At 43.0% G+C, this 22,795-nt stretch overlaps 1 long non-coding RNA gene across 3 annotated transcripts in view; it reads right to left on the reverse strand.

Annotated features, from left to right (window-relative positions):
* The window catches only part of LOC137860572 (uncharacterized), a 96,103-nt gene that overhangs the window by 15,436 nt on the left and 57,872 nt on the right, over positions 1-22,795 (reverse strand). For all 3 annotated transcript variants that reach the window (XR_011099019.1, XR_011099018.1, XR_011099017.1), the window contains exon 7: positions 1,593-1,657. This is a non-coding gene — a long non-coding RNA (uncharacterized lncRNA). The remainder of the gene's footprint in view (positions 1-1,592; positions 1,658-22,795) is intronic.

Below are 22,795 nucleotides of genomic sequence, written 5' to 3' on the forward strand. Positions count from 1 at the left end.
TCCTGAGAACATAAATGCATGTTCATAACCAAGGAGCGAGATCACAGCTGGAATCTACCTGAGCCTTGGATCATATTTCAGCAGTGGCACGAAGCGAAAGAGCAGCTTATTTCTCTGTTTAATTTACAAGAGCTGCAACTGGAACAGCACACACTAGACTCACTGATGTAACGCACAGGTGAGTGCGTGTTACAGGTCCACCTCTGTGCCCGATCCCCAGGGAATATCAGGCTGTTTCAGCCAGACTTCAGAGCCGTTGCTGCTATAGCCCAAGAGGAACCTGGCCTTAACCCTGGTGGGTTAGTAAAGGTGGCAGCTGCCATAACAGACTTCTGGACAGCCTACAAATTTGGGGCATAAAATGGGGGTCTTTTGATTGATTCCAGTGTGTTTCATATCAAGTGCCCATTGTTTTGTCTTAAAGAACAAACCATTACAGAGAATTCATGAGCAAATTTGCTTTTTTCTTTCAAGGATTAAACAGGAGCAGATCATAATTTCCTTTAAATACATCTATTATTCATCAGGATTCAATAAGTTTTATTATGGGCTGAGAAACAGCACATATATCTTTATACTCAGTTCCAATCTGCTCCCTACTTGTGTTCTGCAACACACATTTTATGGTTAGAAGTGATTGGCCATGAATATCACAGGATAATACGTGTTCCCTGAGTAAAGACACAGACAAGGATCTGGCCAATGTTCATTTTTCACATTAATTTGTTGTAAATAATTTCACATGCAATTTTGCTACTTCCTTTCTGCAGGAAAGGAAGCCTTCCTACCTAACCTCTGCGAGTAGGTTAGCATAGCGTGGCTTGCAGAAAGCTGACATGGGGTATTTATGAGCGGAGAGGAAGTAAATTAATTTCAGTGTTTGATTCAACATTGGAGAAAAGCTTTTTGCAGTATTTGTTTACCCACAGAAATAAGAGAAGGCACAGTCTCTCCTCTAGTCCAGCCACGTTACTAGGGTAGGGAAATTCCTCTGAGTTAGGACTACAGACAAAGGGTTAAAGAAAGAGAAGCTTCCCTTCCCAGTGTGCATCCCACATAGCTCTCCTGTAATAGCCATCATTATTTGTGACATGCGCAGTAGGGGAATATAGGTGGAGAGATGAAGCCATGCATGTAAGGTAAACACCCTTTTTTTAAGCATCCACCATTTTTGCAATGATATGTACAAGGGTCATTTGGGGATTTCCTTCCCCTGAAGTCTGGGTTTCCTGAGAGGAAGGAGAGCTGAAATGCAGGAACAAGCGGCTGCACACCATGTCCAGCAGGGTAGGAGACCTTCCTTATTGACACAGGTTTATGAACCGCATCTGAATCTCCAAACTTCCTGATGTTCTCCCTTTGAAAGGAGGGATGCTGGAGAAGGAGATGGGTGGGGAAGGTGAAGAGGTGGTTCTGTCCTTTAAAGGCCTTTCAGGCCCAGCAAAATGGCTCCCATACTCTTAAACCTACCATAAAAAGTAGGTTGCAATACAAGTGGGAAATACAAGGAAATGTTTCAGCTAATAAAATGTGCTGGACTGGCACCAAGCTTCTGCTTAAAAAGCTGTTTGCAATAAACAATGATTACTTACAGTGTCATTGCAAGATCATTAGAGGACTCAGAGATCGAAGGGTACCTGGTTCTTCTGGCGGAGACCTGGAAAACAGTGTCACAGATCAGCAAACACCAACAGCAAACAACGTATTTTTTATGAGGCCTGTTAGAGCAGGAGGAAATGCTCAAAACCAGACTGCTGGGCCATCCCGTGACCTAATCCAGGCCAGAGAGAAGCAAATCTGCCCTGTACACCAGTCCACTGCTGATATAAGAGAAGAAATTAAATTCACTCGGTATCATCAGGTTGTCTGGGCTGTGCTACAGATCGCTTTTAGGCCTCTGAAAGGGTTAATGGGACCCTAGAGAGAATAAATACATTAAGCAGCTGTGTAGGTGCTATGAAGATGAATATAGGTGGATTTTTACAAACTTAACCTATGCAGAGTGAGTCACAATTTGCACCTTGCGTCATTCAGTAAGTGGGCCTTTAGGAAATCAGCCCGCTATGAATGGGCTGACAGCACCCAGGCAGTATGGGTCCGGCTCTCCTGCCTACAGGCTGCCCGTCGGAGGGAGCAGAGATGCTGTTCCCCATCTTACGATGTGACAATAACAATGGGAGCCAAGCAAACAATGCCATGCTTGTGGCTTTGCTGCATCTCTCTTAAAAGGTCAAAAGGTTTGGGCTGAAACAAATGCTTTCATATCATGGACGATTCATTCTTAATCATAAATGTGCATTATTCTCATCGTAACTGCTGCCGTGCATCATAACATTGTTTCCTGATTCAATTATGCCTCACAGCACCTTTTTAATTAATACCTTCATTGGTAAAACCTTGAAGGTTTAGATAAATAAGATTTGCTTTTTTTTTGCATTTCAATCATAAGCTTCAGCATGAAGGAAATCTCTCTATTTTGTAGTCACCCGGGGAAAGAAAAGCAAGTAGAGGAGGTCTACATGCTCACAAGGATCTCTGCACCGAGGAGACAGAATAATCATCTTTTGTTGAATACGAAAATAATGAAAAACAAAGTAAACAACACCCTTTTGTTCTGCGTAAGAAAGGCAGGGCTTTAATAGTCTTTAAACGAGATAGAAAATTTCCATCCAAATGGAACCATGGAGTAGGTAGACACATTACAACGTTTTGGAGCTCAGTGATTAAATTTAATACTGTGCCAAACAGTGATTAGCTGATGAAGGGCATTCCTAAATGGGATAGAAACAAGGGAAGTGTGGCTCCAGTATAAGATTGGGCCTCCAGTACAGCTGGGTGCTCAGCTTTCCACTTTAATAACAGGGTCAGATGAAAAAAAAAAAGTTTAATTTGATTTATTTCCCTAAGGAAACTTAGTGGAATTGTAAACACAGGCTGACTGGTACATATTACTAAAACTTCAGCTTCAGGGTCAGATCCAAGAAAAGGGCTTAGGTACCTACTGAAGCGCAGCAATTTACCCTTTTCTTCAGCATTTTTCCAGCTCGCTAACTCAATCCCCCTGCTCAGAGTACTGGTTCCTATGAATCCCATTACCAGACACTGAACTCCCCCAACTCACTGTGCAGGCAAAGTAGCATCCTAATTAAAGCTTCTGAATCCCAGCCTCAGAGCTGGGGGCCTGTGTCCTTTATGGATCTTTCCCTTAGTGCATTACAGTCCTCTGCTGAGCCCAGCGCAACATATTGTCCCTAACACTGCAGATACGTGGCTAATGATCCAGGAGAATAGGAGCATAAATCCTTTTTAACTTAGCTATGTTCTCTCCTAAGCCTGTCCAACCCAGCAAGCATGCGGTGTGCAGGGAAGTCAGCAGCTAGACAAGAGCCCCATGGACACAAAAAGATTGGGTCTGCTTCAGCAAGCTGTCTCTGCTTTGGCAGAAGAGGACAAGCAAGATTGTCCCCCGGTTCCATAAAATGAGAAATGGCTCCCTGGTGTCTGAGAAGTGACCTCTGAAGGAAATAAAAATTTCACTTCCATTTCTGATAAACGCACGGCTCCAGCCCACCCCTGTGTCTGAAGTATCGGTACCTGCAGGCTCACGTACGCCAAAAACACAAGCAGAATTGAACTGTCTGTGCAGACATGACTGCCCTACACACAGCTTTCCTCTGCTTTCTTTTCTTTCATCACCTATTCCTACAGACCAAGAAAAGGTCGTCATCATTTCATTTTGAAAGAAGTCCTCTTACTTTAAAACCCATTTTGGACCAGATTCTGTTCCTTGCTACATTAGTATAAATCTGCTGGTTTTTAATGGACTTTCTCCAATGATATTCTGACGTAAGCAAGACCAAAATCTTATTTTGGTGAGAATTCACTGCGTTATGCTACTGCTCAGTGTTGGTACAGGCCACAGATTCTGGTGCAATCTCATCTCTTTGTGTGGAAGAGAATTCAGAGTTAAGAACTACTGTAATAGCAATAGATGGTTAAAAATGATAACTTGTACATAATGTCTCAGGAACCTTGCTTCAAATTTAAAAGCCATTAATTAATTAGCAATAATTAATCACTAAGCATGTTATGTGGGCTAAGTTGGCTGCAGTTATCATTACAAAAGATAAAAAAGCCTAGCAAAAACTCCCGCGGAGTCTCTATTTAGCACTTGAAATGAATGGTTGTGTAAGGCTCCTATCAGGATCCCCCATCACAGGCAACTTCCCTGCCTGCCAGAGGGCCCGGGAGCTTTTCTCGTCAGCAGGAGAAGTGAGTGATTTGTACCTCAGAAAAGTTTCAGGCTTATTTTTACGTATGATTTGTGTCCCAGGTAGTGGTACGAGGTAAATCCTCGAGGCTCTCTCCACAACGATCGAATGCCAAGAAGTGGAGCAGCTTACTGGAACGGCAGCAGCTTCTGATGTCTTTGAGAGGACAGTTTTAACGAGAAAGGCACAATATTTTATTTTATGTGAAGCCAGGCTAGACCTTTTTGGCATAGAGTCCGTCTGCCTACCAAGGGTGGGGTAGGTATTTACCATCTATCTAATGACTTCCTACTGCAAGTGGGTCAGGCAGTCCAAATAACTAGCCAAAAGTGCCTTTGGTCGAGTCTGGCAGAAGTCTCGCCTGTAAGTAAATACGTCCCCCTGCTACGGCGTGCACATCCTCCGTCATGTGATGTCTCAGCCGTTTCCTGGTCCTGCCCCTCCAACAAACACTTCACTTTATCTCCCTCCGATTGTAACATCGGCAGTTTCACCACCCAGGCTGCTGCTGCTGCACTTTCTAGTGTCAATGGCCCGATGTGAACTGGAAAAATACCTACAGAAAAAAAACAGTCCAGCTCTTGAGTGGCTCCTTCTTTCTCTGCTTTGTTGTAGCACACCGGGCACTCATGCAGTTTGTCAGCTCTGCTTGTCCTGCTCCAAACCGAATGCCTCCGAATCCAGCCGGCACAAATCATCTGGTTTTAAACCAAAAGTGCAGCAAAAGATCGGCTTGCTGCAGGTGATCGGTGTGCTGCATGGCTTCCCCTCATCCTCAGCCTGGATGCCTGATGTCCAAACACGTGGGCTGTGTTTGTTCTGGCACTTGGAGTGGGGTAAAAGGCGGCGTGTGTGTGTGGTGGGGTGGTAAATCCCAAGCTCAGCAAGAGTTCAGAGGTGCTGCCTTGCACAATGGTAAGAAATAATTCATTTCTGGTTGAAATGCTAAAAAAAGTAAGTAACTTGGATGGTAAGAAATGACTGCTAGCTTCTATCCAGCTCCCACATGCATGGATGGAGCAGGCAGACCTGTCCGGAGGCAAATCTCACCTCTGCTCTGAGCAGATACACCAGCCTGCAACAGCCTCGGGGACAGCTACTGGGAAATGATGCGTGGTTCTTGAAAAGATCCTACAAGTATTCAGAACACAGCTGTTTGCCAAAAACAGAACAGTAGGTCTTTGTTAACCATAAACATTTTGGGTGATGTTGTTCAAAAATTTTGCCCCAGTTCACTAAATTGTCTAGCTCTGAAAGTGTGTGAAAATTTTGACAAGCTTTGCAGTAACAACTCCTGCTAAGCAAGTAAAATTATTCCGGCAGACTACAGCTGAACAACAACAAGAGAGGTCCTGAGGAGCAAGGAGATCCTCCAGATATGAATCAGCACGACCAAGAGATGTCACCATGAAGGACTCAGTCCTTCACTGGAAACCAAGTCAGAAGCACAAGAAGATGCTTGCAGACTTGGTGGGGTCTGGATTAAACTGATGCCTTCCAGGGAACGGCTTAATAAATCCTGGCAGTTTAGAGCTGTCCCCTTTAAACTAAATTTCTGAGAATGAACAGGTTATTTCATAGATCAGCCATGTTATCGTGAAAAGTTTTTGCTGCCCTCCTTTCAAAACAAGCACACTCCTATAAAGGATGAGCGAATGCCAATATTATTGCTAAATGTATTTGAAAATTAATACTGCAACTGCGTGTCATCTAAAATACCCTGTTTTGATCTTCACAAGGTTAGCCCATTTGCTTTGCCTCATAAAATAAACCACAAACACAATACTGAATGAGTCAGAACACAAAGCTGACTCCGAGGGAAGGGATAAATGCCTCCAGAGGCCAGCAGACGGGCGGCACGGAGCAAAGTTAAAGGCGCAGCAGTGCGTGGCAACAGGTGAATGAAGAGGGGCTGGGGTGAGTGGAGAACACTTTTCTGTGAAAACTCCTTTTTTTCAAGCTCCTGCATCTCCCGACGAGGCAAATGACTCTTGCAGGGTCTGGCGCACCTGATGGAGGGAGCGGCGGCTGAACTGGAAGCTGTGAGCTACCAGATGCAAACTCTGAGGGGGAAGGTGGCCCACAGGCTCCGACAGCTTTTAGAAAGAGTTTCCAACAGGTTCATACAAGAAGCCCTTTCAAAAACGCTCCATAAAATGCACCTGAAGAAAAACCGTTAGGAGGAGGTTCGGCTTCGTTCTGCTCTCTTCTGTGTAGCTCAGGTGCTGTTTTTTCACACGCAGGAACACATGCACAGGCTTAGCACACCACACAATGCCTCGCTAAAGTCATCAAATAGTGGTTATAACTTCATCCAAGATCAACAAGGTCTCTTTTCCACAAGCAACCCTTTGTGTTTGGGAAGCCTTTGCCCTGAATTTTATTGTCTCTCCATCAAGCAGCAGGTGCTCTGCACTCCAACTTGAGCTATTTAAGGGCAACCTGCAGAACAGCTCCTCAAGCTGGCATGTAATCCTAAATAGTAGTTAGGGGCTGGACTGGGTAAGTTTTATCCAGACAAACAGAAACACTCCCAACAGGAAAAGAAAGGGGGGAAAAAAGAAGGAAAATGATACCTTTCTTGGTTTCCATTTAGTTTTCTCTACGTTGGCATAATAACTCTCCAAGAAGAGAGTGAGGCTCCCAAAAACAGACACCGTGGTAATCTGACATTATACGGTGGTTGTTCTTAAAACTTTCCAGTTTTGTTTTGGCCAGCAACAGCACTTGCTGATTGTATATGTGATATTCTCTCCACTTTCATAGATGGCCATATACTGCTAATACTAAAAGCGTATTATTTAGGGCAATTTGACTTTTACTTTTTTTCCCTGGAGAAAGCACTTTGGGGTAGGAAAATAAAATGAAAAGCCTCCCTGTGCTAGATGCCAGATGCGTCATTTTTCAGTGTAAAGCCACACCAGAATTTTATAAGCCATGCAACTGCTTATTTGTGTGCCATTCCCATATCATATTTTTAAAGTCTGCCTCTAGGATCAGTACATTGTATGGCACAAAAAGTGATGTTTCTCAATACAAGAGCATTGTACGTATGCTGCCTTTTGCCCAGATAGGCAGAGCCATGCTCCCAGTTTATTTTGTCACCCAGGAAAGTCTTCTGGATTTCTACAAATTCAGAAAAAACAGAAGAGACTGCTCCTGGTCTTCACTCTGATGCTGTCAGAGGGACCATGTCCAGTTCCCACTGAGGGAAGGGAAAGCATTGACCTCACCTCCCTGATCCTTCTATCCAAAATACCCTTCCAAAACTGGAGAATCTAAGTAAGCCTGACTCAGGCATGTGCAGCACAACATCAACCAAAGACAAAAAAAATCCCTTGTAGTCTTGTATATGCCTCTAGTAACAGGCACTGGACTGCAAGGAACAATTGCAGTGCTTTTCATTGTCTGCTGAAGGATGAGCAATACCTCCCATCACAGCCCATTCACAGCACCTCCACCCACAGAGGCAGAGGGCACAGGGTCGCATGTGGTGAAGAAAGTAAGTCTAGTCCCAAGGGGTTTGTTAGCTTGGGATCGCCTACACAAGTAGCATTGATGGAAAGAAGTCTTCTGGTCAACAAATGTGTGTAAGCCTTCACGATCTCCTGGATGTATAAAGTCCTACTCACTCACTGAGAGGCTGTAATATTACTCGAGTGAAATACATCCCTGCATAAGTGCTGAACTTCCAGGCAATGATGGAATTATATTCTTCAGGAGACCGTGACTTTACTGTAAGTGCCATCGTTTCTGCTAGTGCCGTGTTTCAGTCAGCATAAGAACAAAACTCTTACCTCTTCTGCACTCTCTTTCCCCCTTGTGCCAATACAGAAGTACTGGCACTGAGTTGCTATTATATTAAATCATAACTATTGATATTTATGGAGCTTGTGAATACATGAGACATGCTCATAGGCAGTGCCAGCTGTGAAACAAGAAGGGCTGTGTCATCGGGAGCACGCCAAACCCAGGCGTGGAGCACCACAAAATGGCAGCTAGGCCAGGGCATCACAGACCCGCTGGCAGATGGACGGCGTCTTCCCACCTACAAGGGGACCGTGACAAGTCTACACAGATCTCTGCACGTGGACTGTTTCTGAATTCACCAGGAAAGGCATCTCTGGTGCACAAGGTGGCAGAGGAGGTGGCAGCTCCTGTCGCTCAGCGCCTGGCCAGGCCTGCCAGGCAGGCCGGGGGTCAGCAGGTGCAGGGCCGCGCTCTTTGAAGCCTCCCTCAGTATCAGTTGTGCAACAGGTTATCGGCGTGGGCTGCTTCCGTATATACGGTCACGACCCATAAGAGTGGAAAAACTTGTTTTGTAGTCGTAGAGGGTTTTTCCTGAGTTGAATAATGTTTAACGAGAGCCTGAAGTTGCTGGAGCTGCTCTGGATTGACACTAGCAGAGGTGAGGTCTGTAATCTTTCATCTGCCGCAATCTAGAAAATCAGTGCCTGTTCGTTTCTGTATTCACCCTGTGTTTACACCAGAAACTCAGAACTGGTTTTCTGGATCCCTCGATCCTCCAGACAGAGAAATCTGACAATTTCTCAAACCACAGGAAACTTAAAAATAGCATTTGTTCCAGCACAGTTACACACTGCTGTTCTTGAAATCTGGGTTAGAAAATACTTAAGCCTCTAAACGAGAGAGGCCTGAAGAGAAGTGCCTCTGTTGCTGCATTCTTTATTTAAACAATTAACTCTGTGAGTAGAAGAGCTACAGAAGCCAGACTGGTCATTGATCTTGTTCCTCGAGACTTAATTCCTGCATGGATTCCCCGGTGTCTAAGAAGTGTTTCACATCTACTGCCATCATCCCCCGTGGAGAGAGGAAGGCACAAGTGGGAGACACAAATTGGGCCACCGCACTGTATTTGACTTCTTATTTTCACACAACACAGAGGACTTTACTTTCAACACCTCTGCCCTCCTAATTTGACTGAAACTGAAGAACAGGTTGGCAAGTTACTGGAAGAGAAGTTCAGATGTTTCTTTAGCAAACCATGCTGCGTAATTCTTTCTGCCCCTCATGCTTTATGGTGGGGCTAACAATATTGCTTCCCTCGGAGGAGAGGACTCTGATGGACTACCCTGAAGTCAATCAACAGCTCCAGATTTGGACTCGGATGGATGCTACCACGGAGTGCTCCTCCCTAGTAAATACGCCTGCCAAAGTGTTTTATTAGCCCACACAGCAACTGCAACTGTCTCTTTTCTCCCTACCTGAGCACACTTGCGTTTAAGGATCTTCCTTGCCAGCAAAATTAGAGACATTACATGTTCTAGCAGTGAGGGTTTGGAGCGTCTAATAAAACGAAGAAAGAAAAGCAATAGATGTGTCACCTTAATCCACTGCAGGGACCTATACTTATTTAACATGCATTTGCCCGTTTTAAGCAGTCTCTTAGTATTACACACTTCTTTTCTTGTCCCTTTTACACTTCATCAGCAGTATTTCAACAACTAAAGGGGGTAATTTTCACTGCAAAGATGCTTAACAGTATTTTCAATTATAGTCTGATTCTGAAAGAGCCTACAGCATAAGAACTGAATAATTCTTCATAACTCTTTTTAAGTACAGACTATTAGGGAAGGTCTGTAAGTGTCAGGCCACAATCTACAGCGAGTGAAGAGGTAGTGATGTTTCATTTCCACTGTAGGTGGATCAGTACGTGCTTGGGAGTAGATCTGCTATCTTTTGGGAATGTTTCCAGTTAACTCCATTCTAACCACATTTGCTTTGCTTGGTTCTGCTTCAGGAACTGAAACTAGCCTGGCTCCAGCATTAAATAACTGAGCAGGAAATAGCAGAAGCTTTACCATATACAGGCTGGGCAGGGGCGGAGCGATGCACTGAACTAAAAATACAGCAAAGATTGGGTTTGGGAGATTCAGATTGGTTCCATTCTAATTAGGAAACGCTCAAGCTCCCAGTGCTGGTGATTAAGTTATCTTCATTGAAAACACATTCACGTATTCAAATGTCACCATGCTTCAGAAAGGGAAGTATTGAGACATCAAAGCATAATGCCCCCAGATGAGGACCCATGCAAAAGCACATTCTGCACTTTGTCAGTTTGCTTCCAATCCCTTCTGCAGCCAGGGTGTCTCCCCCTGCCCCATCCCATGCACAAGTAAGGGGGTTAGGTGACATTTTTAGCTGAGCCTCAGAAAGTTCAGCAATAATGCTAACCTGATAGGAAGTTTAATCATAGGCAGGGATTTTTATTTTTTTTTTAATTGAGGAAAAGATAAGAAGAGCCTCAAACACTCAGATATAAAGTGGCAAACAAAATATAATGCTGCAAATAAAATTTAAAATATATATATATATTTGAAGAGAGTTTGGCATGGGAGTAGTTGCAAACAAGTCCCAAGTCATTAGCAGGAGAGAACTAAATACCAAATTATTCTTATAGTCAAGACTTCGAATTCTTCAAACTACTGCCCAATCAATTAACTTGATATAAAGAATGAGTAAAAGACTTTTTTGTGTGTGTGCACCCACACCTACGGCCGATATACACTAAAGTAGCATCAGCACAATCAGTGATTCAAGGCAAACCAAGCACAAATGAAATCCAGTTCCAGACTTGGGTAGCAAATTTTGGGTCTAGGTTTGACCCGATGTTATTCTTTGAACAATAAATATTTTACTGTCTCCAAGTCACATTCTGGAAAAACGGGTCCTACTCCAGATCTTAACTGGACTGCAAAAATAAAATCTAGACAGCTCATTTATTGATACTGTGCAATATCCAAACAAGTAATTTTATTGCTATTAAGCAAAATATAACAGCTGGAAAAATAAACCTCAAGCTGTCATTGAGAGTTCAGCTGCAGAGAAAGGGAAAGGGTTGAAACAAACAGCAAAAACGCCTCTCAAGAAACGCCAAGGATGGGGTGAGCCCCAGTTGCTCTGATTGCTGGCAGATTGATGTGGCTGTTTGGTTTGGTGGTTGCAGAGATAGGAAGTCATGAGGGAAAATGCCCCTGTGAAAGTAAAGCTGCATTGTATCTAACCCATTAGGGAAGAAAACTATGGGAAAAAAAGTATTGTTGGGGAAGAACGAGGCACGCAAGCCTGCTCCACTATGCTTGCTAACTTCAGAGGAAAACAGGAGCACAGGTGTTAATATTAACACAGGGGTCTCTCCAGCCTAGAAAAAAATAAAAATAAAAAGGTAAAGAAAAGAGTGCCTGTCCAAGAAAGTTACTCCTATCATTATAAGCCTTTCCAGTTCTATTTAAAGACAGCAAAGGAGCCAACAGGAGAAGCTGTGTTTTGCAGCTCCGCATAAACACCCGCAGATAAGGGTGGTACCAGGTGTCAGCTAGCCCTGCAAAGTCACTGAAATGTCAAGGATTGTTTTTCCTCTACTCCCTTTCTCTTCCCTCTGACTGAGAACTGCCAAATGTTTATTTAAAAGATATCCCTTGTATTTGGCAAGAATGCCAGCGGGGCAGACGTTAATGGATTATTATTTGGAGCTGGAAGCCTGCCAAGGTGATAAGGATAGCCTGCCTACCCAAAGGCCCAAAGCCGTGCCATTAGCAGTGGGAGTCAGAAATGAAATCGTCCTGCCAGATGCTTTGCTACACCAACTGCAGCAGAGACTTTAAAAACGAGCTGCCTCCAATTTCTATTTGATCTGACCTGTAAGAATAATTAAATAAGCGAGGAGACAGACACGGGCTGTAATGGGGGACTAACCCAGCTGTAAGCCCCAGGTCTGATTCTTCTCTTCTGCAGCAGCGTGAAGAATTCGCCCAAACCACCGTGAAGCCGCTGCGAAGGTTTCTGTTCACTTCTCTGCCCTTGAACTAGAGCTCAGCCTGGAAGCCCTGAACCCAACAGCTAAAAGCAGAGCAAGTGAGAGACCTCACTGCACAGCCTCAACAGCAAAATGACAACAAACCTGTGCCTCACCTCCAGCTCTGCCCCGAACAGGAGGAGCGTGTCTCCTTCTAGCTGTTCCCCCAGCAAAACGATTAATGCCGGCACCCCCCGAGAAGGCAAGCCTGAAGGAATGCGATATTTTGTGTCTGAGATATATTTAGATTAACATTGTTTACTATTAATCTTCTCTGCAAAGCTCTTTCTTTCCCAACAGACGAAAAACCGACCAGTATCGCTCCACCCTTGTTATCATGTTTGGAGGACGACCTTTTCCGTGGCCCATCAGGCAGCCTGCACTGTAATTAAGGTGCTTATAATACAATTTAGTAAAGGCAGGAGCTGGGGCACAGTAGCATTTACTGCTGTGATTGAAAGCCTTAAAGGTTATGTGGAATTTACCAAGTAGTAATTTTATCTGTTTGGAGCTGGCAAAAAAAAGAAACTTTGTGCTCATTTGAGAAGCTGGTCTGCCACTAATGAAGTCGAGGTAAATAGAGCAGCTTTCCTGCTTCTCATGAATGCCTGCAGTGAAGTGTTACCCCAGACAGGTGTTTGCTCCTAAAAGAAAACACACATAAAGATTTAGTTACTTTTTTTTTTTTTTCCCTCTGGGTTTCTTTTTTCTCACCTTAAATACGCCTAAACCAACCCCACAGGTTCACACACTGCTGCCCCAGGGAGGGCACACAGCCCACCTTTGCTGGTGACCTCTCCTGGCTCTGATGTGGACCCGAGTAAAGCGAGGTTCAGACCGTGGCAGCACCCCATGCAGAGCAGTCAGTCCCATTCGTACTGGGGGTGATGGCAAAGGAAATTCAGTGCCAAAATAAAAATAAATTTCTGTGCTCTCTTCTGACATTTTCACTGTGCCTCTGTGCAGCTGCTCATGAGGTTTTTAAGCAGGTTTGTTCTCGGAAACAGGATTCCACGAGCAGCACAAAATTCAGACATCTGGAGTTGTAGGGCCATCCTCAGTACCAGGGCAGTCACAAGGAAAGTGTCAAGTATACAAGGCAAGAGAGAATTAATCTAACAGCAAACCTGGGGTCTGGAAGTTGGCCACTTTTCTGCCTGCTTTTCATAATGTGCTGGTATTGCAGACATTTGAGACTTGCTCTGTAGCTAAGTACAGCTGATTCTGAACAACTCTGCCCTCTCCCTACGAACTGTCCGAAAGAAAAATAAAAAAGGAAAAAAAAAACAACAACACTTTTTTTCATCTGATATTCCTGTGCAGTTTCTACATGGGAAGATACACTTTCCTGTGTGGTTGCACAGACTAGTCTTTCTGATGGATGTATCAGGAACTAAACAAGATTGAAGTTAATCTACCTTCTGAAAGTCATTTACATTTTAAGATCAATGCCTAATCTGTAATACATAATTTAACAAGCTCTGGATTTATTTTACTCCATAGTCCTCGAGGAGCATCTTCACAACAGGAAGCTGATAATTGCTGAAACTCCACCAGATTGTCAAGGGTGAAAGTTGTTAAATCCTTGGACATAACTCTGTATTAGCATCAGCTCCTGTGGTTATTATTTAATATGGAGGATGTTTGGTGTCTGAGTCCCTTAAGGAAGGTAAGTCAGCCATGCATGCAGCATATGGGGTCTCCAGTCTGTGATGGCACAGGCAAAAGAGTCTGCAGATGAACAGAGCACTGCTACAAAGAAGGATAAACTCAGTCCTGCAAGCCCCGTGCATTATTGTTTCTTTACCATTCACTAGGAAACAAAGATTGTGTTTCTCAGCAGCAGTTTTGCCATCACAAACAGCAATCTGATTCCATGGTATCACAGCTTATTCCTAGCACTAGGAGTGGGTGCACCAAGGAAGGACAGATGGAGGCTGTGCCACAATCAACATTCACTAGGGTGTCTGTCCTCACCCACTCATCTGCCTTCTCATTCCTCTCTGGCTGCGCTGGGACTGCTCCGACCCCACCCCTTAAGCTGTTTCTTCCATGCTGTCTCCTCAGTTGTTTTTCAAGAGCTTTCTTGCTGCCCACATGTGTCTCCTCCTCCTCTTGGATGCTGTGTTTTCTACAGAAGCAACAGATTGCTGTGATGTTGTCCTTTTGATCTAATGAGAAACACTCCTACAACAATGATGTGCATGTGTTTCTTTCCATATTATTTACCAGTGGGGTTTGGAGGCACACATCTCTCCCAGGGTCCTACTTTTTCTGTAGGACCTGTCCTTATTGCCACTGGTCTCTCGACTTTTTGTCCCCCAGCCCCAAAGCTGCATCCTTTCCTTTTGTTCACCATGCAGAATGGGCTCTGGGGTCACCACCACAACATTGTGCAATGCTTGTCCCTTTTCCCTGCTATCCCACCTCCCATAATAGGGATATCAGGTTTCTTTCTTTTTTTTTTTTTTTTTTTGCTCATGATCATTTTATACCTGAAGCATAGACTCAAGATGGATTTTAAAACTGCCAGTGGTCATTCTATGTACCGATACAGCCAATTCTAAGATCAAAAAAACCTGTATCCTTATTCAAATAAACTTAGCCTTTCAAATCATCCAGGGGAAATTAGAAATAATGGTACTTACCTTACTACAGACTGTGAGGTAGTTACAGATTTGCCAAAAGACAAACCTTGGCATTGGTGGTAAGAGAACCCAGCTCCAAAATCTGTTCCCAAAACTATTTTCTAAATCACACGGAGCATCAGCTAACAAATGACTTGACTCTTTGTGCCATGATTACTCTCAGGGCAGAAAGCAGCAGTGCTTAGCACAAAAGCTAAGTCCCACTGATCAGAGGAAGTACCAAAGTGCATTTTCTTAGCAATCAAGGTTGTTTCTATCAAAGAGAATTTATCACAATGGGCAATTTCAATTCTTTGGCTCTCATTCCCTCCAACAATGTAAGATAACTCAGGATCATCAATTTCTTTTTAGAAAACACTCCTTTAAACGCCTCACCTTCTTTGTCAGCACTTTACGATTAATATTTACATATTTCTCTATAAATTCTTGCCTTTCCAAGTCTCCTGCCCCCCCACGGCAGCACTGGTGGGCCTTTTCTACCTCTGGCAGTGGCACTCCAGGACCCTGCAAAACTCACTACAATTCCCAGGGTCGCAGTTTGAGCCCCATAAAACAGCTCCTTCGTTTCTGGAGGCTTGAAAGACGGCATGCCAAGTGCAGGGTCACCTCCTCCGTGCAGATACCTGATGAGGGCCTGTCACAAACTAGTAAGGGACCTGTCAGCAAGGTGCTGAGCTCTCTAGAAGGAGAAGCAGGTCCGGGCCCATGTGGGAGATGCTTCACTGAAAAAGGCTGGGTGTTCATGTCCTTCTCCCCCACAGCTCCACCACTGAGACCCCAGGGCCAACATACGTTGTATGTAATGTGTTTGGGGGAGCCCCATGGAAGCTGGGGCCTCCTGGTGCTACTGCGGCCTTCTGCCCCACAAAGCAGGCCGAACCCGGCTGAGAGGACACTGACACGCTGCACAAGACGAGTCTCACACATGCACACATCTGTACTGTTTCCAACCTTCAGTTTCCGTGTTTTTTTTCTGATGTTCAATGGGGTTTTTTTGGTCATGGCAAGGTAGAAGTGTGAGCATCAGTTCTGAACGTGCTCCCTGAGAGTGCAGCCGTGTACTCAAACTGCTCCCATGCGCTTCATTAAATTGGAAAGAACAAAGAGCAATGCTCCTGGAGCTCAGTTAGATCAAATACGGGGTTTCAATTTCCCGTTTGCCTCATTTCGTCGTCATCCTGAAGGCAAAAATAGGGGTTGGGAAGGCACCAGGAGAGAAAAGCTTCATAAATCATTCACCGTATTAGCAGGAGGCTGGATCGGCAAGCCTTGCTCATTTAGCTACCTTAAACTTCATCCAACCTGCTTATCCCCCAGCTGCAGGAATAACAGACCACTTGAAAGGTAATATTTTTGCTATTAGTGAAGAAAGGAAAAAATGTGATCTTTGCTGTAGCTTGGGAATAATTTTTCCAGAGCTACATAGAATGAGCCTGAGTGAATACTGCTATTTTTGGCAATAGCTCTCCTGCTTAGCTCACATCAATAATTTTAATGCTTTATTTGTGGTTTGGGTTGTAAGCAATGGTGAAAGCTTGTGGAGAAAAAAAAAAAAAAAAACGTGGCAAAATTTGCTAAATAATTTTGAGTTCATGACATTCATAAAAATACACGAAAGTTTTCAGAATTCTTAGAGTCCATACACGCTCATAAAGCTGAGCCATGAAGCATTTTATTTTACATATGCAAACATCACTGAATTACTCTTTATGAGGTCTGAATTGGACCTGTAAGGTTTCAGTGGTTACAATGACAGATTGTCAAACATGTTCTTAGACTCCTGTGACTTGCAATGTCATTAATACAGAGAATCTCATGTTTTGTCCCAGTAGCTTTTTTTTTTTTTTTTTCTCAGTATTTTGCACTTTTTATATCACAGCAGCACACAGAAGTCCCACTCAGAGATCAGGGCTCTGCCGTTTCAGATGCTGCATAAATAAAGAACTGCAACAGACTTTCAAGGTCTGAAAGCACTTACATTTTATGAGGAGATATTTCACTACCATAATTATAGCTAATGTTGTATCTTCTTGCTTGCACTCCTACAGTGGTTTTGACCCCTGTGTAGGTGGCCAGCCTCTCAGATCTGCCGTGCTCCCTTGGAACATCATTTCTCCTCCTACATGCCACTGCTTACTTTCTCTTTTCCCACATCTCTGCTTTGGGAAAAGAAAAAAGAAAAAGAAAAAAAAGCAGTACCACTGAACTATATTTGGAATAAGATGCACGATAGGCGAGGACTTGTCCAACCAAAAAATCACATTAAAGCACGAACCATCTCAAAACAGTCCCAACCCACCCAAATATTCAGAATCTTTTAACTTTAAGTACAGGAAGAATCATACCACGGTTGGTGATACCACTCAAGTTCCTATAGTTAGGCATGTACTTACTGATCAGCTGGATCAGACCAGGGACAAATGGGACAAATTCTGTCTTCAGCAAAACCAAACAACGAAGATCCTACTAGCATACTTGAAAGAATAAAGATATTTGCATATTCTTTAACAGGGAAACAACAAGATAAAAGCGTCAATTCAGGCCCAGCAGATAGTTTAGGACTGTTGCTAAGTGAGTAACTTAGGCGAGAGAAGGAATAATCATTTTTACTACTCCATAGCAACTCTGTTTTTTTCCTTAAAATTACACGTTTAAGTCCTGTGAATTCTGTAGCCAACATCAAATTCCAAATGAACACATTAATAGAGAGAAGAGTAAGAGTGCAAAAGGGGAAATTCTAGCGCCTTCCAGTCAGCAAATACACGCTAATGATGTCAGGCTGAGACTTACACACACAGGGTTAAGTGACCAACGAATTTTTTGTTGTTGTTTTCTTGAATTGGAAGTTAGCAGGGTAGCAAGGCCATCTGCATCGTGTTTATAACACCATGTACTGCTTGCAATTAGAAGTTGTGGATTTCATCATTAGTTCATTGGTTTAAACACAAATGCATTGGCTGAAATACAGTCATGCTGGGTTTAATAACAGCAATTGTAGAGTGCATTATTTTCGTTCATGTTAGTACTATGAAAACTTGGGGAAAAACTGCTTGGCAGACAAATCCATCCTCTAAACTCTGTGGAGCAAACAACTGACACGTTGGCTCCTTGCCCCTGAATCAAAATATACCCAGAAAGTACATCTGGACCAGTTTCCCAACCGGGCAGTACAGAATATTCTGGGCTAGAGCCCCAATAAACCCCTTCTGGTTGTAGGTCCCCTCCCTTGTTTGAAGAACCTCAACAAGCATCAAGCCAGCCAGCGAGAATGACCTATAAATCAGCAGCCCTGTGGACTTGACACACACCTCGAGGGCAAGAGACCAGTTCCAGCGAGTGATCCAGAAAACATAATGTTCTCTCTTCAAAATGAAAACCTGATCCTAAAATGTAATGATTAAGACCATTCCTGGAAGCTGGAGATAGGGGGGTTCAACTCCCTCTGGAGAAAAGGGACTAGAACTCCGCTTTCCTACAGCCTGGGTAAGTACCCTCATTATCAGATTTGCTAGTTTTTAATACTATAAATATATTATTGTATTAATGTTTGATAAAAATGGCAATGCATTCAGAACAGAGAAACTATTATCAATTATCAGACAAATTAAAGCTGAAACTAACTGGGAGATATAACAACTGCATTTCCTAGCAAAATTACAGTTGTGAAAGATAAGCTATAATTGTAAAGTATAAATGCACAGACATCTTCATCAATTGAGCGAGCCTCCTCTAACACTCATAACCAGTAACTTTGCAGTTGCAGCAGGATCTCCACTGAGGAGAAGACGTGAGCTTTCCCAATGTCTTGCAAAGACGACGGGTTATCCTTCATCATACTGCAAAGCATTCAAAACGCGTAGACCAACTTCAGCACAAGAACCCCTCCCTTTTCACACATCTCTTTAAAACCAGAATTGATATTTTAAAGTAACGTAGCTTTGCTGCATAATCTTCCCGTTCAGCCCAGTGCCTGGGGCGCAGTTACCATGAATCATTCTGTAGAAAAATATAAGCTTGAGCCAGCAAAAGTAGCTTAGAAAGACTATCGGTATCTATAGACCTAGAGCCTGACACACCACAGAGTCACCCCAGTATAACTCGATGAGAACAAGCAAATTTACAATAGCATAAAGCTGGAATAATAGTGGTTGAAAGGAACTAAATGGGAATCAGCCTCAAACTGATTAGGGACCATAAAGGCACATGTGGCCTCAATCACGACAACGCTGGGTTTTGAGAACAAAAGCTACTTCTCCCTTTCATAGGGACACTTCTTGAATTACATCCTCCTACGAGACAGGAGACATGCTAGGCCATGATACGCAGATAACCACTAGCCTAGGCAAAAGACTTCCTTCTGCTCTACACTACTTTAATTATCTTAAGCAGGATTTTACAAATAAAAAGCACTACCTCCTAGCCTCTCATTTAAGTCTATTCCACCCGTCACGATATGTTCCAGGGACCACAAACCACATGCCGAATATGCCCTCTGACTTCAGTTCAAATAGCACATGGCTTAAGGGTTTCTGAGTTATTATTTGATAATGCTGAAAGGTATTATAGTGTGTGGTCCATCAAAGGCATCCCAACAGTTCATTCACCCTACAGCGAAGGAAGGCTCCCCATGCTGGTATACTTTTGCCTGCTTGTAATTTGAAAAGGGCGATTTTTAGAGCTGGTTACAATTTAAACCTTCCAACTTTGAGCAGTTTCTGGACAAATAATGTCAACATTCATTAGGGTGGGGAATACGAGAAAAAAATCCATTAAAATTCAGAAAGGTTTAGACAATTACATTTGCTTTACTGCATATTTGGAGGGCTTCAGCATCCTTATACAAGCAGTATTGCATAGAGTAAATGCAGCATAGTGAACCGAGTTCATAAAAGGAGCACAATTTCATACAGCACCAAATTCATCGTGATGTCTCCTCACACATCAGAAACTTATATTTTCGCCTAATTGCAAAAGCATTATGTAAATGCATACATTTCCCCACCCATCCTTAATAACTTTTGAAGCAACTAGCAGATTTCAAAGATATTTAACAAAGCAGAAGAGATTTCTACGATATTAAATGTCTATCAAGTGTGTGAAAATAGGTAGGTGGGTAGACAAGAAAAGGATGATTACTGCTCCCAGCAAGGGAAAGGTTGCAAAATGGGCTTGTACTTAATGAGACATCGCCGACTTTTTTCCACACTGGAAATGAGAAGTATGATGCTTTTCCCAGTGGTGAGATATTTAATTACAGTTTTGACCTTATATTCGCTAAAAAATCCAACACAGAAAACCAGAGTCTATGTGTTTTATTACATCTTGTTTGGACAAAAATCTGTGTTTAGATAACAAGGTAACAAGGCAACTTTCCGATGGTTAAATTGTTAAAATGTGATGGTTGACCTGCAGGTAAAAAGCAAATATGCAGACAAAGAGAAGACAACAGCACCATTTTAATTAAAAAAAAAAAAAAAAAAAGGAGCACCTGCTAAATTTGATCAGATTTCCTCCCCTCACCCCAAACTGCAGATATAAACAGATGGGGTGCCTCAGGTAAAAGATATCTGGCAGCATGGAAAGATTTCTTCCCACTGCTAATGAATAGATGGATCACATTATCTTAGTAAAGTAAATATGATTTTTGGCCAAAATTTCAGTTGTATTTCATCCTTTTTTTTTTTTCTTCTGTCTCTGAACGGATCATGCTGGGTTCAAGGTGAAATCATTCGGCATGTTTGCTAGGGTAGATCTGTAGAAAATGATGGATTAAGGGGAAAAAAAAGAACCCAAACCAACAGCAAACAACCAAATGCCACCGCTGTCACACATTTCATTTGGGTTATTCCTGGAGCCTCACACTTATCATTTGTACTGGGCAAAGACCTCCCGATGCAATTAATTCCTTTTAAAGAATTGCAATGACAAGCAATGCTGAAATTGAGCGCAGAGTTTCACCTTGTCGCCCGTGCGGGAGTCCAGGAAGGCTGCACAAAGCTTTCATTCAGAGAACAGGAGGGCTCACATGGACAGAAACACTTTCCAAAACATTCTTAACTGGAATTTTGGTGGAAGGTGTTACACAGCTCCAAATATTTGTTTCTTTGTTTCCATGGGAACAACAGCCCAGTGGTTTAATAATAAAGCAACATCGATCCTCGGAGCTTGAGAGAGTCCCTTGATTTTCATTCTGAGTTGAAGACTTATTTTTCCATGGGTTTCCCTTCTCCCCCTCTCCCCAAAACCAGACGGTTGCAGAGTTTAATGCCCTTTCGGTACCTGGGAGTGGATCCAAATCATTAAAGATGAGTCTTGCAAAACTTGTATGATCCTGCTACATGCTATAAAGCCAAGTGCTGTATCAAACACACTCCAAGAAGTCTGTATTGTAGACTTACCCCATATCAGATCCTTAACAAATGCAATTGTTCAATCACCCTCGCAATGGAGTCTGGAAACTGGGGTGCAAAAAGTCAGCACTTGACCTTTTAATCCTGGTTGCAAAAAAGAAAGGAGGAAGTAAAAAGGGGATTATTCACAAGGCTTTACTTTAAAATTTTACTCTACCTAATTCAGACCTCCTCTCCAGTCCATAGGAAGAAGAAAACTTCCAGAGACTGATTCAAAATAGAAATTTACTTGAAAAGTTTCTGCAAAAGGTAGCTCAGAGTCATCTCTTCATTTACTACACAGGGAACCAGAGACAGTGCCCTCTTTTGTTAGGCACCTAAATTAAGGTTTCAAGTTGGGTTGCATTTACAGTCCCCAGCAACCGCAGGTATTTTTGCTCAAGTTACTGTATCTGAAAGGGAGAGGTTTATTGTGTAAAAAAAAATGGAATTATGACACTCAAATCATCAGTGGTTTTGAGACAGAACGATTTATTCCTAATGTGACAACAAGGTATGCTCACACCTTTATTTCCAAACCTGATGCATGTATCTGACCATGTACAATTCTCATTAGAGTATCTGAGGCTCTAGGGTCATCATCTGGAAGTGGAGATTCTCAAAACATGGGACAGATGTTCCCCTTGCTTCTCAAAGGGTTTTGGATATTTAGGTATGTTTCACGCCTTTGCTTCCTCTAAGGATTAGTATCACTAATATTATAAAAAAGCAGGGAAATTGTGGCCCAAGTAATTTTTTTTTTGCTTCTAGCCACTCTGCTAGAAGCAAACGGTGTGTGACAGGGTACGGAAGAGTATATGGAGAATCTCAGCCCTAGTAAATACTAACCATGCCACTGGAAAATAAATAGAGACTGACAAATTATTGCTGACGTAATCCCTGTGAGAGTGTCTAGACTAAGGGAGTCAAACCTACTGTCCGTAGGCTGAAGCTGGCTCCCTGGAGTCTTTCCACCAGCCTACAGTTCTTGTGCAATCCTCACTGCAATTCAACCGACAGGCACCTGCTTGCTCGTCGTCCGAGAAGGCCAGAGAGTGCAGACAGCGAGGCTGGGAATGAATTCTGCTCCCCAACAGCTGTCTTGTCTTTCACTTCTCTTTCTCTAGCCCAGGAGCAATGCGGGAGTCCCCAAAACATCTACTATCTCTCCATCTCTACACCGGCATCTCCAGATCTAGAGTGCATTTGATTCTCTCAGCCTCCCTCTGTGTTCACAGGTTTAAAAGTGGTTACTTTTCCACAAGCAGTGTCTCCCTTTTGTCTCCTGCCAAGGGAGAAGAGAGAGTGAAGATGCAAAGGAAGATTTTTTTTTAAGTGGAGATGAAGAGAAGGGTACTGGGAGAAACCCAGCAAGAGCCAGAAATGACTAACGTGGAGACAAAGGCCCAGAACAATCAAACTTGGAGGAAGAGCTGGAACGGAGACTCCTTCAAGAAGCAGCTCCTGAGGAATGAGAAGCAAAGCAAGAGACAAAGAAATGTTTCATCAAGGCATTTTCTTCTTTAGGCAATGAATTCTCTCTCTCTCTTTTTTTTTTAAACTTCAAATGAAATCTGTAACATTCAAAAATAAATAAATCTCTCAGCAGTGTGACAGGAGTGCAAAATGTGTCTCTTCACTCATCACCCACAGACTTGAACTGAAATAGTA

The sequence above is a fragment of the Anas acuta genome, chromosome 8, assembly GCF_963932015.1.
Source record: "Anas acuta chromosome 8, bAnaAcu1.1, whole genome shotgun sequence".
Lineage (NCBI taxonomy): Eukaryota > Metazoa > Chordata > Aves > Anseriformes > Anatidae > Anas > Anas acuta.